The sequence below is a fragment of the Netta rufina genome (assembly GCF_964035555.1).
Source record: "Netta rufina genome assembly, chromosome: 9".
Taxonomy (NCBI): Eukaryota; Metazoa; Chordata; class Aves; order Anseriformes; family Anatidae; genus Netta; species Netta rufina.
The window spans coordinates 16,644,244-16,651,179 of NC_140132.1; positions in this window are offsets into that span (position 1 = coordinate 16,644,244).

The window sequence follows — 6,936 nt, forward strand, 5'->3', positions numbered from 1 at the left end:
GGATCCTCCCCTCCCCTAAATGGGGTCCCCCCCCCGGGTGCCACCTCGCACCAAGGGGGGGACTTTGGTGGCCAAGCTCTCCGGGTGCTGGGGCACCTGAATGCGCAGGGGGGGTGGACGTGGTGGTCCCTGGGGTGTCCTCTGCCCCATGTGCATGCAGAGATGGTGGAGAAGTCCCCGTGAGTCTCCCCATTATGGCCACGGGTCCCTGGCACCCGCTGCCCCCCAGGGGACGGGCAGCTTTGGTGGTGCTGCTGGGGCTCTCCTGTGCCTCAGTTTCCCCCCCCAGAGCTGTCACGACATGTCATCGACATGGGATGGGTGTCGATGAAGCGAGGGAGGTGCAAGACCTTAACTGACTTGTTTTCCCCCTCCCACCCCCTTAAAAACCCCGGAGCTGGAGCAGGCCCTGAGAGGAAGCAAACATTTCTTTACCGTAACCACTCCTGCCAGGTCCCGGGGGGCTGTTGCACGCCAGGGTGAGTCTCGCCGTCCTTCCCCTGGTTTAAGGTGACCTGCGAGCCAGGGGACGGCCCAGCCCATGTTAGAACAACCCCCCCCGGCACGGATCTGCGTGGGTGTTTGCAATGGGATGCACTCCGATGGGCAGATAACCCCCCGCACGCAAGGACTCCGTTAAGGTCACCAGCCCTTAACGCAACGCCAGTGGGGCAAAGTTGGGGTGCCCCAAGTGCTGAGCCCATCCCCACAGAGCCCCCTATCAACCCTTTCGGGGTCCCTTTTGGGCAGCTGGGCTTACGCAGCATCCAGGACTGGAATTTTTTGGGGGTGCTTCATGAACAGGGATCGTCCCCAAGCATCAAAGCATCGGCACGCTGGGGTAGGGCACGGCCACAGGTGTCGGGCAGGGTGGGGTGAGCACCACCAGGTCTCTGCGGGGTCTGGGGGGGCGATGCCGTGCCCCCAGGATGGGCAAGAGTTAAGCAGCGCCGGACCCCGAGGCGGTGGGAGCTGCTCCCTTCCTTGTTCCTCCTTGGCGGCGAGCCCACAGGTGCCAGGGGTTATCGGCTGCCCGGCCGAGCGTGGCCAGGACGTGGCAGCAAATGGGGAGGGGTGGGTGGCAGGCTGGGGGGAGCACCCCCTCCCAGCAGTGCTGCGGACCCCAGCCCCTCTCCCCATCCCGTGTCCTTTTGCAGCTCACCGGGTAGCCCCCAGTGGCTATCGACCCTACAGATGCCCCCAACCTTGGGGTACCATCCGTGGGGTCGCCCTAGGTAAGATCCCAAAGCCTCCCCGTGGCTAACGCAAGGGTTAGGGGTGTCCCCCAGCACCAGCACGTCCCCAGGGCTGGGGCACGGCCACCCCCTAGGAATGGGGGAGCTGTGGGTGCCCCGGGGCAGGGCACGTGGCTCAGTGGCAGCGGGAGGAGGGCTGGCACGGGGCAGTGCTCGCCGGCGGGGCCGCCCCAAAGCATCACTCCCCGCGGACACCAGGAGCCACGGGAGGTGCCAGGGACGCCAGGATCCTGCTGCTGCCACGCCATGGGGTGCCGGTGGCCGCTCTGGAGCTGGGGGCTCTGGGTGCTGCTGGGTAAGTGCTGGGGTGGCCGATCCCATCGGGGTTACGGGTGATGGCTGTGACGGTGCCGGCCGCTCGGCGTGTCCACAACGGGGCTGCGGGACAGGCTGTGGGGTCAGCTCGTTGGAGCCACGAACGGTGGCACCCAGCAGTCCCAAAACTGACCCTGGTTCCAAGTGTGCAGTGCTGGTGTAACACTCCGTTGGTTTGTGGATCAGGCGGGGATTTGCACAAGGGGAAGGCGCGAGCACCCCGTGTCCGCCTCGCTCTCCATCCGCGGTGCCGGGGCTGCTCTTGGTGGCACGGGGACACCTTCTTGAAGCAGCCGGGCACGGTGGGGAGGAGGGATGGGAACCACGATGCAGCACAGGGCTGGCTCACCCGTCCTGCCCTCACTCACCTGCACACCCTGCCAGGGGCAGCAGGAGCAGAGCCGGGCAGCATCTCCCGCGGGGCTGATAGCGCCGAGCTGCCTCCGGACGTGTCACCCACCGTGGCCAGGCTGGGCATGTGCCAGGTGTCCCCCAGCAGCGCGGCCAGCCCCCCGGAGCAGCCCTCTGTCCCCGGGGACAGGTCAGGTAACACCACTCGGAGCGGGTCCCTGCCTGCCGGGGAGCTCGTCCCGGCGCTGCGGAGCACAACGCGCACGCCTCTGGGCGCAGGGAGGAGCGCCCTGTCCCTCCTCGCAGGTGACGTGGTGGCAGCAGGACAGGTCCCCACGAGCCCCAGCAAGGAGCAGGAGGAGCCCAGCAGCACAGCAGCTCTCTCTGGGGGGTTGGCAGCGCGGGATATTCCCCAGGCAGGGGCTGGGTTTTCCTCCCCAAACCCTGGTGGCCGCCCGCCCAGTGTCCCCCCAGCTCCTGCCACCCCTCAGCTGCTGTCCCCAGTGCCAGCGGGGAACACGGTGGCTCTCAGCGCTGCTGGGCCAGCCACAGCCACGTTGTCCCCAGCTCCACCTGTCCCCACTGAGAAGGGGACGGGCAAAACAGTGCCATCAGGCAGCAGCACTGCTCCTGAGCAAACTCTGGAGGTGTCCAGGGGGCTGGAGAACATCGCTGGAGAGCCAACACCAGGAACAACTGTCCCTGTAGAGCAAGGGACTGTTCCCATGGCACTTACAGGTCACGTCCCAGCACCAGGCGGAGGTTTGTCCCCACCAGTGCCACTTGTCCTTGCTGCTCAACCAGAGCTGGGGACAAAAGCATCTTTCTCAGCCACGACTGAAGCGAGCGATGCCCGTGAGTTGGCGCAGCCCTACGGCGCTGTCACAGCAGAGGGGACGCTGGGGACAGCGTGGAGCATGGTGCCATCTCCTGCTGCACACAGCACGGGGACATCGCCCCCTGCTATCAGCGAGAGCCCCGCTGAGCCGCACGCAACCACCGTGCTCCTGTCCCAAAAGGCCACCCCGGAGCTGGACACGGCCACCTCTCCTCCTGCCACAGCAGCCAGCATCTCACCGGCCTCCCTTGGGGACACAATCCGCTCCGTGGAGCCACCAGCAGCCCTGGGTGGCCCTGTCACCGACCCCACTGCTCCAGCAGCCACTGGGGGTCCCCTCCAGACAGCCACTGAAGGATCCAGGACCCCACTGCCTGCAGCCCCCCCGGGAGCATCCTCAGCAGCGAGCACCTTTCCTCCTGCCACCACTGGTGTCAGCGAGGCTGCGGGGCCAGGGACACCAGCCCCCGGCACTGCTGGAGCTGGGCTGCTCGGCTCCAACCCTGCCACCCGTCCCCGTGCCACCACACCGGCCACAGGACCACCAGCCACGGCACTGGATGTCACCAACACAGAGCACGTCCCCACCGTGCCACTTCTAACCCCAGGAAAGGCTGAGCTGGTGGCCACTGCTGCCCTGCACACCGAGGCCACACCAAGGGACACGGGGCAGGTCCCCAGCACGGCCCCTGCTGTGTCACTCCCTGGGGGTGGCCTCTCCCCTGGGCTCTCCTCTCCAGTCCCCAGGATCCCCACGGCACAGGTGGATGGGGACAGATCCCCTCCGGCCAGCCCCAGCGTGGCCACGTCCCTGTCCCTCGTGGATGGAGCAAAGACGACGCCTTCCCTCCAGGAGTATGGCACCGGGACCCAGCCAGCTGCCCTCGTTAGCAAAACTCCAATTAGTGCAGCAGAGCTGGGGACAGCATCGCCAACCAGCAGCGACACTGCCACCATGGCATGGGATGGCAGCTCCAGTGCCACCCCAGCTGCTTCAGGGGTGCCCAGGACACTCAGCACCCATGGGGTACCGTGGGCAGGCATCCCGCAGGACAGCAGTGCCACCGCGGGGACGGCAGAGGGGGTGTCCCCATCCAGCAGCCCCCCGGAGGTGGCATTGGGGACGTCCCCAATGTCCCCAGCCACCCTGATGCCAGCGCTGGGTGCCCCCACTGCCCACCCCAATGGCAGCACCCCTGGGCGAGCAGTGGGGTCACTGTCCCTGGATGTGGGCACCGACCCATCGGGGACAGCTCCCAGCCATGGAATTGTCACCACCGTGCCATCACCAGAGCCATCCACCCCAGGGAGCGACGTCCCCAAAACCGAGCCACCGACCAGCTTTCCCCTCCTGCCCTCCTGGGGCAGTTTCTCGGCCCCGTCGGCCTCAGCAGCCCCCAGCCCAGCTCCGGGCACAGCCGTGCCCCTCAGCACCACGGCTGGCAGCCAGGATCCCCCACCTGTAACAGCTCAGCCTGCCCAAAACACGACCTCCGAGGGCGCAAGGGACAGGTCCCAGGCAGCAGGAGATGGCAGCACCACGCAGGCAGCACCAGGATCGACCCCATATGAAAGCCCTGCTGGGGATGCCCCCACAGCTACACCCCGCAGCGGGAACACCTCCGTGGGGACAACTCCATCAGTGTCAGCCTCCCCCAGAGCCAGCAGCGCTGCTCAGCCGGCAGTGGGCACGGACACATCCCTGGGCACCTCGGGGGACGGGGCCGTGGGGCTGCCCCCCACTCTGCCCACCCCTGTGGCTGGGGGTGCTGAGCCGGGCACCATCAGGGCCACCCCGGTGTCACCCTATGCACCGGGCAGCCAAAACCCTGTGGCAGGGGCAGGGACGGTGTCACCCACAGCTCCGGAGCTGGTCACGGCACCATCTCCTGTCCTTGGCCACAGCACGGTGGAGCCAGATGTGAGCGTGTCCCCTCCTGTGCTTGGGGACACCACTGTGGTGGTGGTGGCATCCTCTGTGACACCCAGCACCAGTGCCACCAGTCTGGCAGCAGGAATAACCACTGCCAGTCCCAGCACGGTCACAGCACCCAGCTTCTCTGCCTCCAGCAGCACCTCTGCCCCATTCAGCCCCCGTGGCACCCCTGGGACCCCCACCGAGGCCACCAGCAGCACCCGGTCCCCCTCTGTCACCCACAATGTCCCCACTAGCCCGGGCAAGGTGACGAGCCACGATGCCAGCCCTGCGTTTGCTGCCGTGCCCAGCGTGGCCGGAGGGACCCTGCCAGCAGCCACCAGTCCCAGTGGCACAGCTCCTGCCTTGGGGACACAGAGGGGACCGGCCACCACGCCGAGGAATCCTGCTCACACCACTTCCAGCCACGGACACCCCGTGCCAGAGCCCCAGCCCAGCCACGGGCTCGGTGAGTCGATTTTCTTCCTCCTTAGGGCGATGAAGAGGAGGGGGCTGTGGGTTGGCACAGCGCCGTGGTGACAGCAGGAGGAACCCCAAAGCCCTTGGGGGGGGCTCAGCCCCGTCTGTGCATCCCCAACTCCCCCCTCACCACTGCAGGGGCCAAACCCTGCACCCCTTCCCCGTCCCACCCCTCCTCCTTTTCGGGCTTTTTTTTTTTTTCCCCTTAACCTTTACAGCAGAAGTGAGCGAATTCACCAAAGTACCCGCTCACATTTTGCCCCAATCCCACCCAGAAAGCAAGCGGGGTTTGTAGGGTTAAGCACCCGCAGGCACAGACCCCCCTACCATCCCCCCCGTGCCTTAGGACGTGCCGGGCACAGCGCGCCGGGCTCGTTAATCACGGCATTCCAGCCCAAAATTGGAGGAGTCACCGAAGTGGCTCATTTCCTCCAGATGCGAGCCCTGCTTGAGTCACCCAAGACCAAATTGGGTTAAAAATCGTGACAGCATCGGGGCGGGCGGGGGCACCCACGGGGAAAGGCTCCCTGGAGGGGCTCGCCCCGCGTCCCTCATTCCTAAAATCATCCATCATTCCCAAAATCGCATCCCGGGGCACGAGGGCGTGCTTGTCTTGGCTGCGAGAAAGCCGGGGCAGAAGTGGCTCGTTTCTAACCTTCTCCATTAATCTCCTGCCCGCCCCAGGCCCGGCGGTGTCCCTGTACCCGTTCGGCACGGAGGGAGGTGACAGGGAGTGCGTCCAGCGGGCGGTGGATTTCAATTCCCCCTTGTTCAAGCCGGAGATCGGGTTCCCCTTCGGGAAGGCGCTGCGTGACTCCCTCTACGTGAGTTCCTGCGGCCGCAGAGCGTGTCAGGGATGTACAGCTCCATAGGAAAAAATAATAATAATAAGGAAAAAAAAAAAAAACATGACACACAGAGACACAAAAATGGAACAGAAACCTAATTTAATCCGAACGTTATTTTTTCCCAGCTCAAAATAGACATTTTCTGCTTGCACGTGGGCAGAGTAGGGATTAAAATCCCCCCCCAGGACAAGGGGAACCGCTTGGGGAGCCGGGTGCCGGGGCCTAATGGGTGATTTTGGTCAGTTTACAGACAACGGGCAAATTATTTTCCCACCCACGGACAACGTCGTCCCCTCCAACCCCAACCCTCCTGCCCGGGGGTTCAGTGGCCACGAGGCGCTGCCGATGGTGGCCGTTTTTTGGGAGGATGCAGACTTCTCACGGGGCATCGGCACCACCTGGTACCAGGTCAGGGCCACCGGGGACCTGCACCCGGAGATCCCAGTGCCCCCGTCAGCCCTCACCCACCGACTCCCCCTTGTGAAAATCAGGAATACCTCACCCTCGGCTCTACCCGAGACCCCCTCGTCCGGGACGTGGAGGCAAAAATTGAGAAATACCTGAAAATCCCATACACGGCGAGATGGACCCTGAAGGTGACGTGGGAGAAGGCCCCGGCGTACCCGTCCCAGCAGGACGATGCCCAGGTGACGAAGGGGACAGCCACCAGCAATGGATGGGGCACGGCAGAGCCCAGCTGGATGGGTATTTGGGGTCTTGCCTTGGTTTCTCCCAGCCCCACACCAGGGCACGGTGTATTTTTACATTTCAATCCTGCTGCATCCTCGGTGTGCGCTTCGGGGAGAGGGGAGGGAGGCTGTGGGGTGCTAACGTGTGGGTTCCTGCAGACCAGCACGTACCAGGCTGTCCTCTCCACCGACGGGAACCAGTCCTTCGCCCTGCTGCTGTACCAGGACGGTGCCATGCGGTGGG